General features: G+C 39.2%; 1 protein-coding gene across 4 annotated transcripts in view; it reads right to left on the bottom strand.

The window, feature by feature from the left end:
- The window catches only part of FSTL5 (follistatin like 5), a 478,043-nt gene that overhangs the window by 450,301 nt on the left and 3,435 nt on the right, over positions 1 to 24,307 (bottom strand). The window lies entirely within an intron of this gene.

Genomic DNA, 24,307 nt, shown 5'->3' on the forward strand with positions numbered 1-24,307 from the left:
TACCTGAAATGACCACCAGGTGTGACAAAGACACCACAGTCATGGCATGCAGGGAAAGGCAGAAAGTTGTCAACTCCTGTGATGACTGAAACAGTGACCGAGAGCCAGGAAGTGCAAGAAGAATCAAATGAAGTTGATCCTAACAGGTTATACGCTGAGGTTGGAACAAGTATGGCAATGACTTCAGCAGGTGAGCTGGCTGTTGCACCAGACACATACGCACCAATCCCAGCATGGCCTTGGGTGGATGGTGGTCAATTTAATCACACACTCTACACACCATCCAATTCACAGAGGGGGGGGGGCTTCCAAACACTGCATGGCCATGCTCCAGTCCACAATTCAGTAGCTGGGGTACCATGCCCTCCTTTCACGTTGCCAGCCCAGGTTAGCAATGTGGCTAGTATAGGGGTTTGACCTTACCAGTCTGTCCCGGACACAGGTTATAATACTGTGCTATTGTGTGCCTTGCTGTATGATGACTACCCAATGCCTCTGGGTGATCATCTCACCCTCGCAACACATGAAAAAATATGGAAAAAAGAATATGTGGATGTCTTTGAGTTATTGAACAGAGACGTTGAGAAGAAAGAGCTTGAAAAAGAAGACAAAAAAAGAGAAAGACATAGGAGAAAAAAACTTGACAGGACATGGTTGAATTGGCTTCCTGGGTTCTTGATTTACGCGGGTGTAATAGTTAAGGCCGTGGAGGGCTCAATCCCTCTTTCAGTATCTAGATTTAATTTATAGGGCCTATTTTGGCTTCATTATAATGAATTGTTCCATATGCGGAGCACGATTCACTCAAATCTGCATTGGGATGAGCCCCTGCCAGGCCTGTGGCTGCAGCAGATTTTGGCAACATGTTTGATGGTGGTTATTTAAATAGGAAAGTTGCCCTTGGTCAGAACCTCCGCCTCAGAGTGGGACAGGTGGTTCAACCCCACCTACTCTGTGGGGAGTACAACTCCAAGGGCACTTGTACAAAGAGACCATGCCACTTCAGGCATGAGTGTTCCACATGTGGGGGTCAACACCCAAATATATCATGCTTTAGGGCTGGCACTCAGTGCCAGAACAAGGGTACAGGAGGTGGCAAAAAAATCAAAGGCGGTGAGGGTACTCCTAAAAAAGGGACCCAGCCCAATTAAGGTTAAAGTTTTGGAAGTCTGGCTAAGTTCCTACCCCTTTAGAGAGGATGCTACTTACCTTTTAGAGGGATTTAAATATAGTTTTAGGATTCTGGCAATAGGTGAGCGCAGAGCATTTTTTGCGCAGAACCTCCGATCGGTGTATGGGATGGAAAACATTGTCCAGGGTAAAATAGATAAGGAAGTAAAAGAAGGAAGGGTTTTCAGCCCCTTTTCAACATCACCTTTGGAGAACCTGAGGGTTTCTCCATTGGGTATAGTGCCTAAGAAGCCCCAGGATGAATTTCAGTTAATTCATCACTTCTCTTCTCTAGAGGAAGCATCAGTCAATCCTGCTATCCCTCCAGAAATATGTAGTGTGCCATGCACCTCCTTTGATGAGGCAGTGCGCATGATTAGGAAGTGTGGTGTAGGGGCTGAGGTGGTGAAATGTGATATAAAATCAGCGTTTTGAATTTTGCCAGTTCACCTGCTGGATTTTGAATTGTTAGGATTCCATTTCCAGAGATCCTTTTATATTGACATGGGCTGTTCGATGTCATGTGCTGCATTCGAACGGTTCAGCTCATTTATTAAATGGAAGCTTAGGCGTAGGGTGGGCTGTAAATCTACTGCCCATTATCTTAATGACTACCTTTTCTGTGGGGAAAGGAACTCAGGAAGGTGTAGATTCATCCTAAATTTGGTTTCTAGGTAAAATGTGCATGGACTTTCTTTATCATTTATGCTAGTGTGCTTTTTAAAAAACCAATGCACAGGTATAACCTGTGTTTACATTTTATTGTGTTATTATAATTTCAGTTTTATTTTTCTTTTGCAAGGTCATTGTTGATGCCATATGAGAATTTATTCTCAACTATTGTCTGTTCTGGCTTACGTTTATCAGAAATTTCATAAGTAACCCATCTATTCCCAACAAGTTTCAGGAGTTATGTATCAAACTCTAGTCATAAAACAAATATGTCACTGGGCTTCTAACATATGACACTAGCTTTGCCCTGTAGACATACCCAACTATTTCAGTACCAAGGACCATGAAGAGAACACACACTGAGCTAGAGGGCTGAAACTAATTAGCATATTTTCATGTCATGCCATGCATAATTAAAATATTATTAGGATGGGCACAGATGGTAAGATATAGCCAACTAACAGGCTGCATATTTCTATCATATTTAAAATTGTTAATTTTTTCTGCAGATAGACTTTAGTCAACTTTCCCCACATTTCTGAATATAAAATGATTTTAACATTCTAGAACTCTTTAAGTACTCAATGTCATTTCATGAGTTCTGATGATGGGTTCAAACTGTATTGAATTTAGACTTGCTGGGAATGTAATTACCTTTGAAGTTTCAGAATACAATGATTCAAAACATATTCACAGGCACCATTCTATGACATTAAGCACATTATGTTGGAGAGCGTTCCTTAAAATTAATAGCATGTATCTCCATATATATTCAGAAATGAGATTTTCATTACATAAATTGGCCCATCCCCAATGTTTCTTTCCTTAGCAAGGTAGTAGAGAGGGTGGTCGCTGATCAGCTGCAGGCTCTCTTGGATGAGACCAACGTCCTGGATCCATTCCAGTCAGGCTTCAGGGCGTACAATGGCGCAGAAACAGCATTGGTTTCCCTGTTTGATGACCTTTTGAGGGAGGCCGACGGGAGCGAAATGTCTTTGTTGGTTCTTCTTGATATCTCAGCTGCCTTTGATATCGTCGACCACGGTATCCTCCTGGGGAAGCTCTCTGAGTTGGGGATTGCTGGCCTAGCTCTTGCTTGGCTCCAATCCTTCTTGGAGGACCATTTCCAGAGAGTCCAGCTTGGAGAGAATGTAATGGCCCTGTGGCTCCTCAACTGTGGGGTGCCTCAGGGATCAATCATCTCTCCAATGTTGTTTAATATCTATAGGAGGCCGCTGGGTGGGATCATCAGGGGGTGTGGTGCTTCGTGTCACCAGTATGCTGATGACACTCAACTCTACATCTCCTTTTTTTTCCAACAGCAGTGGATGCTGCTGCATCCCTTGAGCCCTGCCTGGGAGCTGTACAACAATGGATGTAGGAGAATGGACTGAGGTTGTACCTGGACAAGACAGAGATCCTGAGGGTGGGTGCCCCTTCTATCAGTGGTTTGGGAAGTTCACTCTGTTTTTTTGGGGGGCAACTCTCACCAAAAGAGTGTGGTCCGCAGCTTGGGCATCCCTCTTGACACAGTGCTTAACATGGAATCGTAGGTGGCATCTGTGGTCCATTCTGCCCACTTACATCTTCAGTGGATTGTCCAGCTGCGCTCCTATCTTGATGTCAGGTCACTCACCACTCTGGTCCATGCACTCATAGTCTTGAGATTAGACTACTGCAATGTGGGGCTGCCCTTGAGACTGATGCGGAAACTACAAATGGTCCAGAACACGGCCACCAGACTATTAACTGGGGTGAAAAGATACCAAAATATTTCCCCCACTCTGGCAACTTTACGCTGGTTACCCATTCACTTCTGCATTGATTTCAAGGTACTAATGCTTACATATAAAGCCCTAAATGGTTTAAGGCCTCAATACCTGGCAGAGTGCCTGTCCCCACCTAGCTCTACTCATATCACTCAATCAGGCCAGACCGGGCAGTTGAGGGGCTTAACCCCAAGAGAGGCATGGAAGGAGAGAACGAAACCAGGCCTTCTTGGCGGTGGCCCCTCATCTTTGGAACACCTTGCCCCCAGAGATCTGACTGGCACCCTCGCTGGGAATTTTTTTTAAAAAAATTGAATACTTGGTTCTTCCCGCAGGCCTTTCCCGCTCCCATTACATAGCTTCCTTATCCCATCTTGGATCCCGTTTTCTTTATTGATCTTTATTGCTTTTATGAACAAGGTTATTTGAATGCTGTTTTTATCTTTATATTCTGTAAGCCACCCAGAGTAGATTCCTGAATCTAGATGGGTGGGGTAAAAAATAGAACAAATAAATAAATAATAAATTAAATACATAAATCTATACCAGTCTTCAAATTATTTCCGTAATATAGACTTTATAAATCAAGCTGAAGATTAGCAATTTACAAATGGCAAAAATGTATATCTTCAGCACAAAGATGCAATAATTCTTTTTGGCATCTGATAATATTTAATAATAAGATAAAAATCCAAATTATCTACATTTTTGCAAAAATGACCTTGAGGTCAGTGAACAAAATCCTGTTGCTTAGCATAGCAAGTCTGGGTATGTTTGCCCCAAGTGTAAAGGAAGCAGTAAAGCTTATTGAGATAAATCTGCATTGGTATCCTATGTATGTTTACATAAAAGGTACTTCTACTGACCAGAATCTTTCCCCCGCTGCAGATAGCAGCACAACTGCAGAAAACACTGTGATTAAATGAAGCTAATTAAAAAGATACTGATTGCATGAAAAGAAAATGGGTCATTCTGTTTAAAATAGTGTTCACAGCACTTTTCTACAAACACTTATAAGGAAGTGAGGTAAAGGTAAAGGTTCCCCTTGACAAATTGTCCAGTCATGTCTGACTCTAGGGCGCGGTGCTCCTCCCTGTCTCCAAGTCGTAGAGCCAGCGTTTGTCCAAAGACAGTTTCCATGGTCACGTGGCCAGTGCGACCAGACACAGAACACTGTTACTTTCCCAACGAGATGGTACCTATTTATCTACTCACATTTTTACATGCTTTCGAACTGCTAGGTTGGCAGGAGCTGGGACAAGTGATGGGAGCTCACTCCATAGTGTGGATTCAATCTTATGACTGCTGGTCTTCTGACCTTGCCGCACAGAGGCTTCTGTGGTTTAACCCACAGTGCCACCATGTCTCTTTATAAGGAAGCAAGTCCCCTTTAATACAATGGGATGTACTTCCTCGTACAGTGGTGCCTCGCTTAACGAGCGCACCGTATAATGACGAAATCGCAGAGCGATCCGTTTTTTGGGATCGCTAATGTGATCACTTACCGATGGCCCTAATGGGTGAAAACTGCATTGCGAAGACCGGTAAGCATTTCTGAGGGCACTTAAATGGCGTCGCAATGAGGAAACATCGCATAACGTTGAGTAAAGAAGTCATTGGAATGCATTAAACTAGGTTTAATGCGTTCCAATGGCTTTTTCTGTCCTGTTTAGCGATGTTTCGTTATAGCGAAGGTTAATCCGGAACGGATTAACCTCGCTATGCGGGGCACCACTGTAAATATGCACAGCTCAGTCAGAAAAGCATTCAGATCTTGAAACCCTGCATGCTCCTTGAAGCAAGATACTTGTTTGTGCTCATTCTATAAACAGTTTCCAATTTAAGTTTAATATAACACTAAGAATGATGGTAAGTTCATATCCACTTTTAATAAAAAGTGATCAATATTTCTTCATATGCAAGATGAAAAGAACTTGAGTTCTTGAAAAACTAAATAATGTGGGAGAATCACTGGAGGCATTCAAGAGAAAGTTAGACAGCCATCTGTCAAATATGACTTAATCTGGATCGCTACTTTGATTGACAGATTGTATTCAGTGTCCTATAGGCCCCTTTCAAATCTATTATCCAATGATTTTGTGAAATCTGCCCATCATAGTTTGGGATTATTTGTTAGCTATTTGATTTTTTATGACTCATCTTCTGTCAGTTGTTAAGACTGTGAATGTACAATACTAAAAATGCCTGTGATCTCAATACTTAAAGCAGACATGAGAAATGTATGGTCCTCCAGATGTTATGAAACGGCAACTCCTACCATCCCTCACTATTTACTGTGTTGGCCAGGGCTCCTGAGAGTAGTAGCGCAACAACATCTGGACAGTCATACATTTCCTATTTTTGTTCTAAGGAATTGTTCATTAAAATCCTAGAGATCAACAAACTGAGCAAATTAAATATAACAAACAAAGAACAATGGATGAGAATTTGGTTCAATTCAGTTCATTTTTCATAAACGTTTATTCCAAAATAACCACATTTGTTCAAAATTAAAAAAAACTCCACACTTAAAAAAACCAGAAATGTGGGAGAAACTAGAACTGACACCCAGGTCCAAGTTGAGAACTAGAAGTGCTTAATTACTAAACAAACAAACAAACAAAAAACACCTGGGTTTGAAATCCTGCATATTCCTATATATTGAACCATGTAACTACAATATAAGGGCTAGCATCTCTATGTGTGTGTGTGTGTCTCTGATAGGCTACTCAACTTTAACATGTGTCTAGCAGGCTTGTACAACATGATCTTCTCCATTTAGGGAACAGTTGAAGAACCTATTGGGTTTGGCCAGTGCAGACAGATGAAAACTTCATTTCAGTTTACATTTGAAGAACTTGCCAAACATTTCCCTATGCAGAATAAATGAATTCCGTTCCAAAACTGAAGATCGTGAAACTTGATATTGGTGTACCTGAGTGTTTATATTAGAACTGAAAGGAATATCTATGTAATTTCGGAAGGGTAACGAAATATGAGTGCTTTATATAATAGGGGGAAAATGCATTATTTCAGTTACATGTTTCCTGCAGTTGTGACTATATGTGTAATTCATTCAGCTTAATGGAACCTAATCATGCAAAGCAATGGGCATTAATAGGACCAAAGTACATTTTAGTCCAACCACTGACATCTACATTAGTGCATCCACTATACTAATGTAGATGTTGAATGAAGGTGTTGAAATTACTGTTTCTTTGGCTTCTGTTTTTGCTGATTTGAAGCTAACCAAGTTCATCTTGGTCATGTTCCATGGCATCTTATTGATGTTGTAATGGACTAGATGGGGAGCATCTGGTCCATTGTGTTTTCAACAATCTGATAGCTATTCTTAGCATCAGTTCAGATGCAGTTTATAGTCTTCCTAATTATGTTTGTCATCTACTTCAAAATGATAGCTTGAGAGAGATAGACTGAAAAATTTTCATTGCATTTGCAGGTAAATAACTGCACATAGTGTAAGAGCAGGAAAACAATATCATTTTTTATTCAATAGTGTATTAGTTCATATGGATTATTTTCTGTAATTTATTGTTGCTGAATGCACAGTATTCAAAAATAGCTTGGTTTCTACATTTATTAATATGACTTAAATTGTATCTCTTGGTTTCCAAGTAGACTCATTGTTACTTTGATGAAGTCATTCTGTGGAAAATACTGTTGTTCATTCATGATGAAAATGGAGTAATGTGTTTCCACATATATTAACCAATCATTAATTTTGACTTAGTAAAATAATTTAATTCCTCTTCCAATATGGGACAATATAATCTGATCAGGCAACTTATAAAACATATATTTTTATAATGAGAAGGCTTTTGTCTCATTTTTATTCTGTCTTATCAGGACATTGTAAATGTTGTTATGTTGACAGTTTGTAAGACTCTCCCATAATTTGTATAGTGTGGTATTTGTAGTAGTAGTAGTAGTAGTAGTAGTAGTAGTAGTAGTAGTAGTAGTAGTAGTAGTAGTAGTAGTAGTAGTAGTAAGACTAACCAAATTTCCTGATGGGTTTACATAGGATTGTGAATAATTTTTTACAAATGAATTTTGAACAGCAACTGTAGTATACCAAAATCTCTGAAATTTGTCCGGAAATGTAGTCTGGTCTAGAATGCTGCAGCTGTACCGCTGACCCCCAGCACCTCCAGAAATCACATAAGGTCTTTATTATGATAACTTTAGAGGCCACTGGTCTGTTTCCAAGCATGAATCAAAGCATTGGGCATGAACAATACAGCCCAAAAGAATTTAGGACCCAGATTTTTGAAATGTAGTCTTCTATGCATGTCTGTATGGATTTTGAGATCTATAGGGAAGGCCCTTTCTTCAACTCAACACCTTTATTTATTTATTTATTTATTTATTTATTTATTTATTTATTTATTTATTTATTTATTTATTTATTTCATTTCTATCCCGCCTATCTGGCCAGATTCGACCACTCTAGGCGGCTTACAATCAGCAGTAGTAAATATTAAAAACATTACAAATACACGAAAATAAAGATCATAGGAGTATAGAAGAAAAAGTCGTCAGGAATTAACTGTTGGAATTAGCTGTTGGGAAGGCCTGCTTATACATAAATGTTTTTAGTTGTTTTTTAAAAGTGCCTAGCGAGGGGGCCGCACGAATCTCAGGAGGTAAGTTGTTCCATAGGCGAGGTGAAAATGTGTGAGAGGTCATCTTGGTGGTCACTCCCAAGCTCTTGAATTCCTTTTCCAGAAAGCCTAGTCTGGCTGCCTCTCCACTGTCATTCCATCAAAATGCAGAGGTCTTTCTACTCATAGAGGCCTCTGATTTTTAAATTTTGCTGTGTTGAAAGAGTTTAACTAGTGGGATGGTGCTATTTATTTTTTTATTATTATTAATGTGCTTTATTTCTGTTTTTATCTGCTTCATGATTTCATTCTATTTCATTTTTATTTGTATTTTATTAAGGCTAGCTGATCAATGCTTCTGAAACTGAAGGATCAGCCTATGTCAAAGTATTTGTGTGTTACTCTGGACCAACAAAGCACATGGCTTAAACACCAAACAGAAAGTTGCCACCAGAAATAACATACTTAGGAAACTGGCTGGGTAAGACTAGGGTGCACGCCCACAAGCAATAAGAACAACAGCTTTGCCTCTCTGTTACTCCACAGCAGAATACGCTTGTGCCATTTGGTATAAATCAGTACATGCCAAACAAGTGGATGTAGCTCTTAATTAATCATGCAGGATTACTGCTGTGTGCCTGAAACCTACCCCCATTGAAAAAGGCTACAACCTGGCTGATATTGCCCCTCCAGAAGTACATTGAGAGGTGCTAGCAAATAATGAACAAAAGAAGGTAATACAGCACCAAATTATCCACTTCATGGACACCAACCCCTAGATGACAACTAAAATTGAGGAAATGTTTTCTGCACACAACTAAAACTCCAAATATTAAGCCAGAAGAGACTCGATTAAATCTACAGAGAACAAAAACAGCTGAAAAGTGTCTCCCACCAGGACAAGACTCTCGCAGGAACATCTGGAAGTCACTTAATAGATTTTGAAGTGAAGTAGGAAAATAAAAGAATAATCAAGTAAAATGGGACTACTTGGATGCAAGACAAATTTTCTGTGACTGTGGAGAAATTAAATCAATGAAGCACTTACGTGCATGCAATTTATGCCCTACTACATACACAAAAGAAGAAATAGCAAATGGCCAAGGTAGCACTAGTGAAGTAGCCCATTTCTGGTCAAAAACAGTCTAATTATCTTAGCATTTTAATTTGTTTTTTTAATTTCAACTATATTCCATACATCAATAATTACAAATTTTGCAACATTCTGATATGAATAAAGAAAGAAAGATGAGCTGATGAATGCTATTTTTGGCAGAGAGACACAATATCAAGCTCTATCTATCTATCTATCTATCTATCTATCTATCTATCTATCTATCTATCTATCTATCTATCTATCTATCTATCTATCTATCTATCTATCTATCTATCTATCTATCTGCCTGCCTGCCTGCCTGCCTGCCTGCCTGCCTGCCTGCCTGCCTGCCTGCCTGCCTGCCTGCCTGCCTGCCTGCCTGTCTGTCTGTCTACAGTAAATAAATAATAAATGAGAGAAATAAAGTGACAAGTCTCACACAGAATCAGTCCTATAGATGCTTGTTGAAGGTAATGAAATTCACAAAGATTATTTTCTGGCGGAGTATTCAAGACATCTAAATATTCTGATGACTTTAATTGTGCCTGCATACACAGAGGCCTAATAAATTACAATTAATCTCATGAAAATAATGTGCTTTATGAATGCAATAAAAATTACACTTCCTATATATTCAGCAACAATCAGTGTTTCTCTGTATGGAAATTATATAAGATTCTCCAGAAGGAGAAGTCCACTGAATGCAAACCTAATTAATTATGGACCACAGTCCAACAGAGTTATGGTTGATTTTGGTTTTATGTATGGTTTTATAGTGAAAATTGGTTTTATGTTTCATATTTCCTTCCTTTTAATTAACAGGACAAACTGTTCTCTGAATAAACAGGATATTCTGTTAAAATAACTCCTTGTAGCAAACTGCCCCCTCCAACTAGGATACAAAGAGGTGAGACACAGATGATGGGGTAAACAACTGTCTTATAACTTCACTGATTATCCATCTCCTTCTGCAGTGGAGACTCCCTGCAATGTGGATGCTAGGCTGGTTAGTCAAGGGCCCACTTGTCTCTCCCTTCTGGCCTACAACGGTGAGCTCCAGTCCCAGGATTATTCTGTGAGCTACAGTCAAGCCCTATTCAGCTTGAAATGGGAAGTCCTTCCTGAGCTCATATCTGACCCAAATCCCATGATTTAAAGTTGGTCCTGGCCTGGATTAGTGTCAAAGCTTACTTCCCTTTCATGCACCTAAATCTTATCATCAAAGCATCCATATAAGGGCTCTCCAATTGCCAAATGGTGCCTTCTGGAGCTTAGAACTACCCATCTTCCTTTCTGCACTACCCGTCATGATTGTGACCTCTTATTTAAATCCAAAATCACTCACAGATTAGTAAGTAAGTAAGTAAGCAAGCAAGCAAGCAAGTAAGTAAGTAAAAATTCCTGAGCCCCTTTTGTTCAAAACACCAAGCCAAACATTCTTACCCAACCCTTAGACAACCAGCAAACACACTCTGGTGTCACAAGGTGGGCAAGTGGGCTAAGCAGCATATATGAAAGAGGCCATAGTTGGGGAGCGGAGATCTTCTATGTCCTCTGCCAACCTCCAACACAAACAAGAATTGACAGATGCTTCACACTCTGGTCTTGCCCCTTCTTTTTTCGTGGCAAGGCGCTCTCTCCCTTCCAGCCACCAACCACAATGTCAGATGGAGGCCTGGATCATGAACTACTGTATTGGTTGATCTCTTAGTTTTTTAGGTGAGAACCCAGATATGCCAAAGATATTAACTGTATATCAGATCCAAATGGCAGTTTGAAACCACATTGGAAGTTTTTAAGAAAGACATCTGACTTGTTTTGTTTATTTTTCTTCAAAATAAGTGTCACAGTTCCCCAGCCAAGCTGCCCTCTCTATAGCCACTAAGCCATGCTACTTCTTCTGATCCTGAAGTGAAGGAACTCAGGTAGTGATCAAATGTGGTGAAGGCTATTTGGGTTGACTGAAACCACAAGTCTCCCAACCTGCTTAAGTCTCCCAAACTTTGCAGTACTCCTAAGAGTCTAATATAAACAGGTTTTCAGCACATATTGCTCAATTTGTGCAAAAGACCATTCTTATTCCCTTCTTTTGTCAAGATTGCCACAATATAGCTGTTTTGCAGTGTGAAGACTACAGACGTCAAGATTATGCATTAAATTCTTCTTCTTGATTGGTTCAGGTTTTCTTGACTTTAAAAAATACAATATTTCAGATACATTCAGGGGAGAATGGTTGAACTTACATGGAATATACATTGCCTGCAGTTAATCTGTCCCATCATAGATTTACGGTAATTTGCAAATCTAATTTCTGAATAATGTATCATTGAGGAAATCTTGTGAAAGGGGAAGTGGGTTAATCATAAGGAATACACATTCCCCTTAAAGACCCTTTGTTGACTACATGTTTTGGATTGAACCATGCTGGCTGAGGAATTCTGGCAGTTGAAGTTCCCCATTCTGACAGCTGTAATTCCCAAAATAACTTTTCCATAGTCTGCCCTGTGTACAAATGTTTAAATCTATTTGATCAGTCTTCTGTGCCATATAGTAACTGTTAGATTCCTTAATCCACTGTTCCAGTTTTCCTGAATTAAAACTGGAAATCAGCGCACAGGAAATGATGAGCAAGAAACAGGGTGTCAGTGGTGATGTTTAGAGATACACTATTCACAGGTGTATTGTAAGTGTTGTGCACTGGATCAGGCACAAGAGACGGGGCTGCAGGGTTTCAAAATCCAAGAACATTAGAATAGGAGGTGTATGGCAGCTGAGATTTCTGTCATTTAAAAATGTGTCATTTGCACCAAGCAGATATACATGTAGCTTTTCTTCTTTAAAGAACTGTCCTTATGCAAAAGGAAATTTACTAGCTGAGAGCCCAAAACAGCAGGTAATACGAGAGCAAGAAATAAAAATATGTGAAGGGCACAAATATATTAATGCATGAGCTTCTTGGCCTACAGGGGTGCCACTTTTTAATTTCAGGTGCATAAAGAACTCAGCTAAAGTTTAGATGAAAGCTGTACGGTGCCTATAACACCATCACCCCTCCCTGCTGAAGGCAAAATGATCATGAAAATGTAAGGCATTCTATTATTTCTTCCTGATAATAATTCTCTGCAAAATATTCTGTCATGTAGCTGGGGAATACAGAACACAGCAAACAACAAAATCACCAGAGACAGTCAAGCTCAGCCCAAGCTCTGAACAGCATAACACAAAGCTTAAAGCACAACAATTATATGATCCAAGCTCGAATGTCCCAGGTAGGTAAATTACCAAAGACATTAATATTAGCTTCACCGTTTATTGAAATAAACTCTCTCAAAACTAGCAATCAGAAAATGCATACAAACACTAAAAAAAAAAAACAGTAAGAAAACTATACACAAACAACATTCCCATTTTGCTGTAACCACCAAATTACTATTCTGCTGTTGAATGGATGAAGAATGTTAATGTAATGCTAATGGATTACAAGAGCAGTGAAAGACCAAGAGTCTAAGGATTAATATTTAAGAACTCTATTGTAGTTAGTGAAGTCTTTTCTTCTTAAAAGGCTACATAACCTATCTGCACATAATATTGTGGATTGCTTTATGTTTAGAAAACAAAACAAAACCTCTGGCTGGAAGCCTGATGATTCAGAAAATTAATACAGGGATAAAGAGCCTTTCACTTTTAGATTTGTTACCATTGAGTCTAAAGTAGCAGTGGTTGAAAATCAGTGTTCTACCCACAGCAGCCCTGGCAAAATTCTAGGGCAGGGGTAATTTCTCGCTTCACAGACTGAATTATAATAATTATTATTGTAATTATAAATAGGCAAGTGATAGGAATTTACTATAATGATTGATAAATGGGTAGATATCAAGGTCAGGGGATGAGAACTGGTTACTGGAAAAAACTGTTTCTTTTACAGAAAACTCAACTAATTATATCTAAGCTCTTCACAAGATATAAGCAGCTGAAATCTCTGCAGTTGTCTATTGAATAGCCAAATTTCAAAGCTAAGAAGCCAGCCGATGAGGCACTAGGCTGACGGCTTCTCTATTTTCACCTCGTACACACATCCTGGCAAATCAAAAGCAGTACCAGGTAAGAGCTCTCTTATGCATTACAGACAAACATGGAGAGGAACTAGGGCATTAAACATTTTCTTTGGGCAATTTCCTTCCCTAGTTATGAAGAACCATGGACAGTCCTTGCATGAAAATGCAACATCTTACAGTTGTCCCTGAGAATCGGTTTAGAGCAGTGATTCTTGGTTTTGGCCCTCTAGATGTATAGCCTTAAGTCTCCAGAGTCCCTGACCATTGGCCATGCTGCATACTGTTTCAGTGAGAGGAAAGCCAGTCTCTGGATAATGAATGGTAACTTGAGAATTTATATTAGTGGAGAAAGAAAGGATAGCAAATTAGACTCTGATTTCAGAAGTTCTGTTTCAGCACATTCTGGACTCAATTTCCCTTAATTCCAAACAAACGAAACAAAACAAAACAAAAACCCACACCATGCAAGCATCTTCTTCTTTATCCCAGAGCAGGAAATATAAATTCCTTTCAATGCTCTCTTTGTTTTGGCTGATTTTGTTCTCTGGGGCTAATATGACATCATCTTTCTGAACAAAACAAGAGACACCTGAGAGACTTATTTCCACAGGGAGTGGAAGTGAAGGCCTCAAAGCTTAAAAATTACTAACAAGGCAGCCACTATGGAAAACTGAAATAAAAAGTTGTGCAGCAAAATAAATAAATAAATAAAATATTGTATGAGAAGAGAAAGGATAGCTTCAAGAAGAAGAATTATCTCATTAGATGTCAAGGATAAAATCCTCCATCTCTACAAACAGGCCACACTGCTGAGAAGCCACTGCATGTGACTTAAAAGATCTTCCTCTCATTTCTGTAGCAGCCAAGCTCCACCTTCCACTTCGCTCACTCCCACCTGTACATCAGGTTCAAAACTGCCTCAGGTGCACACAGCTTTCAGAGATCATGATCTAAAAAAACCTGTACTCCACTGTATATATTGTTCAACTACAAGGTTTAAATGTTCAGCTCACCCTATTTTTAAAGCAGCTGATCACATTTCTCAGCAACGCACACATAAAATCTTATGCGGTGTATTACATGATAAAATACATTCCAAAATAGTGGGATGACACACTCCCCTGGTCAGACCATGAACCGCTAGCTCTGGGCACAAATATCTTTCTCTCCTGGTCACAGGTTTTTTTTTGAAGTGGAACAGAGTATGAAAGATATATGCAACCACTATTACCCTTTCAGCAATTTTCTCCTGTGAGGAAGTCATCATGGCCAGTGCTCCAAAACAGGCCTTCTGAGCATAACTGGAACCCCCTGGAACATCTGCTGCACCCAGATATGACTGGATCTTAGGTGGGCACTGGGAATTATTGACCCACCAGGAGGGAAAAGCAGCTGCAGGGGATAATGACCCATACCTGAGCTAAGTGGAAGGGGCTGGGCTATGTGAACAATTCAGGCCCACGAGGATAAGGGTGGAGGTGGTAGGGGGAAGAAGACGAAGAGTCAGAGGAAGTTGAGACAGGGAGACTACTGGATCAATACAGAAGAGGCTCCCATGCCTGATTGCTTTGCAAGGGGGAAGTCTTTGAGCAGTGGCTGCAGACAAGTGTGACCCAGCACTTGGATGAGGGGTTGGAGGGTGGTATTAGCCCAACTTGAAAGGGGCCAAGGGACACAGACTAGAACAAGGACTTTTGGTCCCTCCACACTTCCGATTCTGATCAGACCCAGTGAAGTCAACTGGGGGCCACAAAGAGACTAAACTTGGAGGGAAGCCTGGGCAGGAGCCTCAGCTTCCTGAAGGCAGAACTTGGTGGGGGGGGAGAGTATGAGGTTTCCAGTGATGAAACCACAACTGCAAATCCACTGCCCTCCCAATAAAGTTGGAGTCTCATGTTTTGGTCTCAAGCCTATGGATACTCACACAGGGGAGAGGGCAGCCGCTGCCCTGACTCTTGGTGCAAGTGGTGCTGGTCACATCCTCACGTTGTAAAACGAACAATGAGTCTACTAGGAGGTTTACATCTTTGGGAGGTCTACATTTTCTATAGGATATGGAATTCCTTTAACCATTGATTACAAAGTCATTGTACTACAATTTTTAAAAATGAGGTTGATCACACACATCCTTAGTAATGAATTATTATTTCTCAGCCCCGGAGTATTTCTACTATCTCTGCCATGGTTAAATAAAATTCAAATCCTGTCTTTGATTCCTTTGTTCATGATTCAGTTGTGCTAAGTAATGGAATCAAATGGCAGTGAAGATTCACAGTTAATTATAGGTTGTATAAAAAGTTCATTTTCAGTTTTCAATACATTGCTTTTGAACTGAGCTGAATGTCTTTTATAATGTGAGAAGGGCGAATAGAAAGAAGAAAAAGGTGGCTCTCATCCTTTGTGCAAAATATTGCTTTCTTATTTGTCCTTTTCTCAGCCCTGGAGAGATGGGCATGTGCCTAATCAGATGAATAGTCAGTTTTGCCCATGACCACTATAGCTGTCTTTTGTTGGCAGGGGGAAAGTATTCAACTTGACTTTTCAAAGATCTTAGTCACAATGGCATTTCCATGCTTTGCTATTTGAGATCCCTTCATTGGAGGTACTAATGTATACTGGGGAATTAACTCACAAGTCCATCAAGTTTATGACTTTTTGTTTAGAAATTTGCCTGCAATAGTGTAAAGGAGATATTTTTGGTTTCCTGACAAAGAAGAACCTAAAAGTTTTGCATTCACACTGTTTTGCAAAAAGTGCAAATATGAACATGTAGATGCTTCTATCTGACTAATGTACCTTGGTGTAAAGAAGAAAAGATTTCAAGCAGATGTTGAAGTTGATACCAGAGCAGAATCAAACTAGAGTTCAGTATAACCCTTAGCAGAGTAAACACAAGCCTCAGAGAAACTAGGCCCAGGAACATTTACACATAGCTCAGGCAAATAGAGGAACATTTACACATCGTATAGAATATCATTGTAACACTTTTGTTTTGCCCATCCTCCTTTTGATTTGGCAGATGCCCTGGTCCTGGAATGGAGGCAGGAAGAAACCAGCAATGACAGGCCAAAACATTCAGACCAGGGAGTGGGAGAGTGAAGGCCATACATCAGGGCCCAAGAAGCCTACACATAAACATACCAAAAGATAACATTCTTTCCCAAACATTCGGGCACATTTTGGACATAAGCCAAGGACGCATGAGCACACAATCTATAGGGAGCCAATAGATCAGCGTAGTTGGCATCATTTGCCCATTTTGGGACTGGATCCAAACTTGGGGTACAAATGACCAATAGAATTGTAGCATTTTATGACTCTGTATCATTATAAAACATATGTACACTATATTTTTGGGATCGTCTCTGCTTTTAAGAGAAGTCCCAGCTGACCTTTTATTTGCTGCTATTCAAATAAAACTGGGCCTTTGGTTCAGCTGTTGTGTCTACGCCTGATTCCTTACCAGAGAGTCTTAAAACCCAGGTTTGGCCAGTAACAAAGTCACCACCCAATGTCCAAATATCAGGCAAACAACCTAAATCTTGGACCTTCATAGGCTCACAAGGCATTCTGCAACAGAGCTGAAATCCCTTTCCTTTAAACTAAGGTCTTATTGTTCACATTTTGCATTTTGTCATTCCACATTTTCAACTCTTCAGTGACTTGAGTGACAGTAAGTTCTTGGGAAGAAAAACTGAACAACAAAAAAATGTTTTCAGCATATCTTGATGATATTCAGTGGAGTCAGGTGAACTTTCTGTTGGTCCCTTTATGACCCCATCAACATTCAGGTTTGGATTGCCATCAACTTACAGGTTCTTTATGCATAGCCATTTCCTTACAGTGTCAGTTCCATGAGAAACACATATCCATGGCTAACAGTTTGCCATGTGGAACATGTTGTTTTGTACTCAGACAGCTGCTTCTGAAGACAACCTGTCTTTGTAAAGACTAATGCTGAGAAAGATGGCTACTCAGAAATCCACAATACAAAAAAGTCCAAGGCGCTCTGATGTTCACTTAGAATGTATCCATTTAGAAGCATTTATCCATTATGAAGCATTTCTATATTAGTCCTCACATAATAGATTTTTAAAAAAAACATTGTATAAAGTATGTGGCATTTTATGAACCCATTAAATGCCATTGAAAATTCCAACATATTGTGTGGGATATAAACATCATTCATTTCCAAATGAGCATTTCTGTGTGCAAAAACAAGTGTGCCCCACCTAAATATACAGTCAGAAAACACAATGTAAAACAAAACTAAGAATAAATAAGATAGATATAGTAACGCCTTGACTTATGAACACCCCTACCTATGAACATTTTGACTTGCGAACAGCTCCGGTTGCAAAATTTTGCTTCAACTTGCGACTGGAGCTTCCACTTACAAATAGAAAAAGGCAGGGGGAAAAGGTGAGAAATTCAAATTGCTAACTGTAAGTGGCAACAAGGCTGCTTCTTTGTAGCTCTTTTGCCCCAGCAGTTAGAGAGTGTGGGATCCGAGGAGGCTGCCTGCTAAGGTAAGGTGCTGCTTTATACTTCTAAAAAACTGTTCTGGGTATTTTTGCAGTGTGGTTTTCAGCTGAGGGTGTTATGTTCCTATGCTGTGATGGGTCTTGGTAGGGGGTTGTTTGGTTTTTGGTTCCCCCCCCATATCTGATGGGGCGAGGTTGGTTGGTTTTTGGAGTGTTTTTTCCCATTTCTGATGGGTCTTGGGGGGTTTATTTGTTTTTTGGTTTCCCCCCCCATTTCCAATGGGTCTTGGGGAGTTGGTTGCTTTTTTGGGGGTTCCCATTTTTGATGTGTTTTGCATGCTTCCCTTGATTTTTGCTTTGTTCTCTTTGCATTTCTGCTCTGTTTGTTTTCTGTGCTTTTGCAATGGTTCCTGCATGCTTCCCTTGCTTTTTCCTTTGATTTTTGTGCATTTCTAACCTTGTCTATTTGTTCTCTTTGCATTTCTGCTCTGCTCTGTTTGTTTTCTGTGCTTTTGCAATGGTTTCTGCATGTGTCCCTTGCTTTTTGCTTTGTTCTCTGTGCATTTCTGATCTGCTCTGTTTGTTTTCTGTGCTTTTGCAATGGTTTCTGCATGTTTCCCTTGCTTTTTGCTTTGTTCTCTGTGCATTTCTGATCTGTTCTGTTTGTTTTCTGTACGGGGTTTTTGCAGCTTGGGTTTGAGCTAGGTGGGGGGTTATGTTTCTGTGTTCTGATGGGTCTTGCAGACCCTTCCTGCAAGGGTCTGTGCTGGCTGGTTTGCTCTAAAATGAAGTTTAGTCTTTTGATTTTAAAATCAGAAATGCTGGCTGGTGGGCTCTAAAATGTTGCTTGGTTTGGTTTAAAATGTGTTGATATAAAATGTGTGGGTTTAGCATGTGTGGGTTTAAAATGTGTTTTAGACTCCAAACTCTCTTCCCCCCCCCATTGTCTTCTCTCTCTCTCTCTCTCTCTCTCTCTCTCTCTCTTTCTCTGTCTTCTCTCTTAGGTTAAAAAAAATTCTCCCCCTAGTGGTAGAGGACGGATTATTCTCCCCCTAGTGGTAGAGGACGGATTAACCGGTTTTGCATTAGTTCCTATGGGAACTAATGCTTTGACTTACAACCAGTGCCTCTACATACAAACAAAATACAGCCAGAACGGGTTAATCGGGTTTCAATGCATTTCAATGGGAAATGCTGATTTGACTTACGAACATCTTCTGCAACAGATTACGTTTGTAAGTCGAGGCACCACTGTAAATCAAAACATGCACTTCAGGGGTATTTCTTGTCCCCAATAAATTGCAATTTCTCTCCTATGGAAGAACTTTTAGATTACTCTGTATGGAATGAATCTACCAATAACCAACCAGAGCAAGTATTTCTGCTCCACTGTACCACAATTAAGGGTGGGCGGTAACAAGCAGGAGATATTTCTTGGCCTAATATGCTACATTGGCTGGAACAATAACAATAGGTTATCAATCATAACTGAAAAATGTGAGAGACTGGTTAAGAGAAAGTTGTCCCAACCAATTTTTTAAGTTTACATATGAAGATAAATGTTGTCTAAAACCAGTGTGAGTCCTAAATAGAGTAGAACTGTCCATGTAAGATATGTTACATCTGACTTCATTTCAATGAGTCTATTCTAATAGAGAGTAACATTGGGCTTCACCCTGTTCATGCAAGTGGCTGAAATTTGGGAAAACTGGTTATAAACAAACAAACAAACAAACAAACAAACAAACAAACAAATAGTCATTGTAAGTCTATACATAGTATACACATGCAATGAAATTCACACACTAACACTATAGAAAATAACACTGAGATGACAATGTTGTAAAGTGCACATATTCTAGGTCTAATTCTGTTGAATATAGCAACAGAACATGACTGGGGAACACAAATGTACCATCCTAGCATTTGTAGTTAAATATAATCAAGAAGTGTGCTATCTACAGTTCAGTGAAGACCTGCATGTATAGGACTTTGGTGAATGCATGATAAAGAGGTATCAAACATAGACCCTAGATATCCATAATTGTGGGAGGATCTCTACTTTATGCAACAGACATGTTTGCTGCAGACGTAGTGGCATTATATTCTGTTCCACAAGGCCATCTTGTACAGTGTGGATGGTGTGCTTGCAGCTTTACAGCTCTGTAGATGTAGCAGGGAGATCCTGCTCATGTTGGGGGGGGGGGCAGACAGAACCACAAAGATGTTTAAAGATGTGAGTTTTAAGAAACTCTGGGTAACAAAACTTCCTCATATTTTATGTTAGCTTACTAGACAGCCATTATTTAATGTCATTATCAGTCAGTCCCACTTCTGAATCTTCATGTGCCATTGGGTGGGGGAAAGAGGGGGAGGTTAGTGTTTTCATTGTCACATGGTGCTTTTGCAAAAACAGAAGTGCTAAAAGCCTTCACAATTCTAGGAAGGGAATTCACCCATTGCCAAGTTACGGAGGGGAATTCTTGCATACTTTTTGGAATTGTGTCTGCCATATAACTTGCAGAATTTCCCAAAAGGCACCCATAAGCCTGTCTCTGCATAACACATGAAGGATGTGCTGAAAATACAAATCTTATCAATACTCGACAACACAGTTAGTGGCCTTGCTGGCTGCTATGATGGGAGTTGTAGTCCAACAAATCTGGAGGGCACCATATTCAAGATGGTCATGGACCCAGCATGCTTGTGTGATACAATGGCTGAAATCCTGCTGCGCAGCTCTGTATGCATAATGGTGATGACATCAGGAGCAATGGCAAATTATTGCTGATTTGGCAATTTCAGGGTGCATACAATTTCATAACATTGTGTAATTATCTATAAAATATCATGTACACCCCAAAGTTAGTTTTCATCAGTTGCAATTTAACTCTAATTAGCAGTGATTTACTGCTGCTGCTGATGATGATATTATTACCATTGCACAGGCAATAGAATTTTATCTGATGAAACAAATCCAAAAATGGCAAATATGGAAGCTAGAAAAATATGTCAATTTACATGTACATAATAATATAATAACTGCATTTAATTTTGATGCAGAAAATAATTGTCTAGAAGATAATTGTCACTGTTTACATTCCTTCTTCACAGAAATTGTGAAATGTTAGCAACTGTGAAAAGCATAATTGCAAGTACTGTATATATTTGAAGATGTCTGTTGTTTGCAGTTATTCTCCATCTAACCATTCATCTAAATACAAACATTTTTCAAATATAGAACTAAAAATTTCTACAAACCTAATCTAATGAGAGCATATTTTCTTATAACATAACAAAATTACTTTGGGATTGTGGTAATAAACAATCTTGAGTTATATTCAAGTACTTCTCAAGTACCTCACTACATTTGAAACACTTGAAGTTTGTTGTATAAAAACTTCTGTTGGACACCACACTCCATTAATTCAACTGCAAATAAAATGAACTTTAACTCCCTTCAGGCAATCAGTGGTGGCAGCTGTGCTTCACACTTAACTCTTTAAACTTAGCATCCTCATATATTAAAAGAATAAACCCAAGTGTTTTAGACTGGACATAATTAAACAAGTGAACAAAAAGAAATACACTCATTGGTAGACATTGTGTACTAATGTTATCACTCCAGATATGAAAATCCAGATCCCATAATTCACTGTGTGAAATTGAGGTTCACCATTTCCACAATGTAATATCAACATGCTCGGTATCACTCCAATAATACAAATATTTCTGCTTTGTAACAGTAAGTATACATCAGAGTGAAAGACGCATATCTTTTTGGATTATCCTCCCTGTTTTTCTAGCAATTATCCTATTTGGGACCACATCATAGGAGGACACTGCTTAGTCCTTCCCTACAATGCATGCTCTCGTGTAATATTCACTCCCAAGCTCCTCTCTATTGATATTAGCATCTTTGGATGGAGTAGCACCTTGAGATGTATTATTATATTGCCCTTCTCTATATCACAGCCCCTCTGTAGATTAGGACCTCTGACAATTGAAACCAACTGACCAACCAACCAAGAAGAATCCCAACCACCAGATTCAAAAATCTGTTTAGCATCATAAATAATCTCCTACCATAAGATCATCAACTTAATAACATGGTTGTAGAAGAGTTAAGATTCATGGGGTTAAAATAACAGCCTTTTTGATTAGCGGAGTGTCCAATTTCATCTGTTTCTCCTTCCAAATAAATAAATAAATAAATAAATAAATAAATAAATAAATAAATAAATAAATAAATAAATAAATAAATAAATAAATAAATAAATAAATAAATAAATAAATAAATAAATAAGGAAGGAAGGAAGGAAGGAAGGAAGGAAGGAAGGAAGGAAGGAAGGAAGGAAGGAAGGAAGGAAGGAAGGAAGGAAGGAAGGAAGGAAGGAAGGAAGGAAGGAAGGAAGGAAGGAAGGAAGGAAGGAAGGAAGGAAGGAAGGAAGGAAGGAAGGAAGGAAGGAAGGAAGGAAGGAAGGAAGGAAGGAAGGAAGGAAGGAAGGAAGGAAGGAAGGAAGGAAGGAAAGAAAGAAAGAAAGAAAGAAAGAAAGAAAGAAAGAAAGAAAGAAAGAAAGAAAGAAAGAAAGAAAGAGCACTTAAACATGTTTAGGATCTAGGATCAGGAGTTTACATGAATATTGCTTTTCACTTGATCAGTGTACACATGATGATTGGCAGCTGAGAACTTTCTGCTGAAAGACATGATGTTTGAGATGCTGTGAGACAAAATACAAGTTTAACTTTGGTGCTATATCTTTGATGGCTTATTAATATATATGCTATTTACTCATTATGCCACTTACCAGGCACTGAAGGCACATATGTTTATCACCCGTTACCTCAAGATAACAAGCAATGGGGAACCATTGTCTTGTTTCTTTGGTAGGCTGATGATTAATAGCTTACTCTTTCAGCTCTTTTGCATCCCTATTTTCCTAAATTCTCAGAAAGGCAGGCCAGATTTAAAGACACCCTCCACTCCTTTCTGGCATCATTTCTGCATTTCTATTTTTGTAATGTATGCACATAATTGTTTACTGGGAGCATATTTTGTTTGAGTCCAACAATGTGGCCTTCTATAATTTGGAATTGTACAAGAACAATAGACTTGTTGTCACTTCTTAACAAGAGCAACAATATTATGTGGGACTCTGCATGACTTCAATATTATATTGAACAGATGTTTGACTGGGTAAATATAATTTTCATCAGACAACAGACAGCTATGTACTTTGTAGCTTAGAATTTTTAAATTAATTTCAGTGTAGGCAGTCTGTACTCTGTGCAGGAAAAAAAAGAATTAGTTATTCTGAAAGTTTCTCTGCCATACTAGGCTACGGTCCAAAAATGTTTACTCTATACTGCAAGGGATATGCATGGCCCAGGGACCACATGAAGGCTCTCAAATTTTGCAATTTACAGAATTCCCATGATCTCCATTATTTGCCAAAAAAAGGGGAACTGCACACCAGAAGCCTCCAAAGTACAAATGACATGCAGGATCATTACCCACCCCACACACATACATGTACACCATTTGATCTAGCAAGAAGGAAGGAAGGAAGGACCCAATCATTTTTGAAGAATTGGAAGCAACTCTCAGCTTCATAATGAGGGTGTCATGCAGCCCATGGTAGTTCCCAGAATCTGTGGTGTGTTGACAATAGTCAGTGTAGGCAGTCTGTACTCTGTGCAGGAATTGGAAGCAACTCTCAGCTTCATAATGAGGGTGTCATGCAGCCCATGGTAGTTCCCAGAATCTGTGGTGTGTTGACAATAGTCACTGTGCCCTCAGTTATCCACCCCACACGATAGTAGTTCCATAACTAAAGGATTGGAAATCTAGAAATAATCAGCATGCTATAGTAGTGCTTGCACTAATTGGGCAGTATATAGATTGAATAAATAAATAAATAAATAAATAAATAAATAAATAAATAAATAAATAAATAAATAAATAAATAAATACTTCCACTATTGGATGAGATTACAGCAGACCCTCATTCAAATCCACTCAGCCACTAATGTTCACTAAGTGATGGTGAGCCACTGTCTATTTCAGTAATCTACTTCACAAAGAAATTATCTGTGGAGAAAATGAACCATATATGCCACCCTGTGCTCCTTAGAGGAAATCTATGATATAAATGGTCACGAAGAGTCGGACATGACTAAACGACTAAACAACAATGATATAAATGTAATCAATTAAATGAGATGGTCACTCTGTCTAGGAACAAGTTCTTGCATGGACTGAACCAATCATCACTCCCTCCAAAAACTCACTTTCCAGCACAATTCAAAAAAAAAGAAGTATGCCCAGTTTTGGGGGAATTCTTCCTTACCCTCTACATAGTGTTCTTCAGGGGGTTGCTGCAGGGATGGACCTGGGAAAGAAATACTATTTTCCAGACCGCCAGTTGCAGGTGTCCAG

The sequence above is a fragment of the Pogona vitticeps genome, chromosome 5 (assembly GCF_051106095.1).
Source record: "Pogona vitticeps strain Pit_001003342236 chromosome 5, PviZW2.1, whole genome shotgun sequence".
NCBI classification, from domain to species: Eukaryota; Metazoa; Chordata; class Lepidosauria; order Squamata; family Agamidae; genus Pogona; species Pogona vitticeps.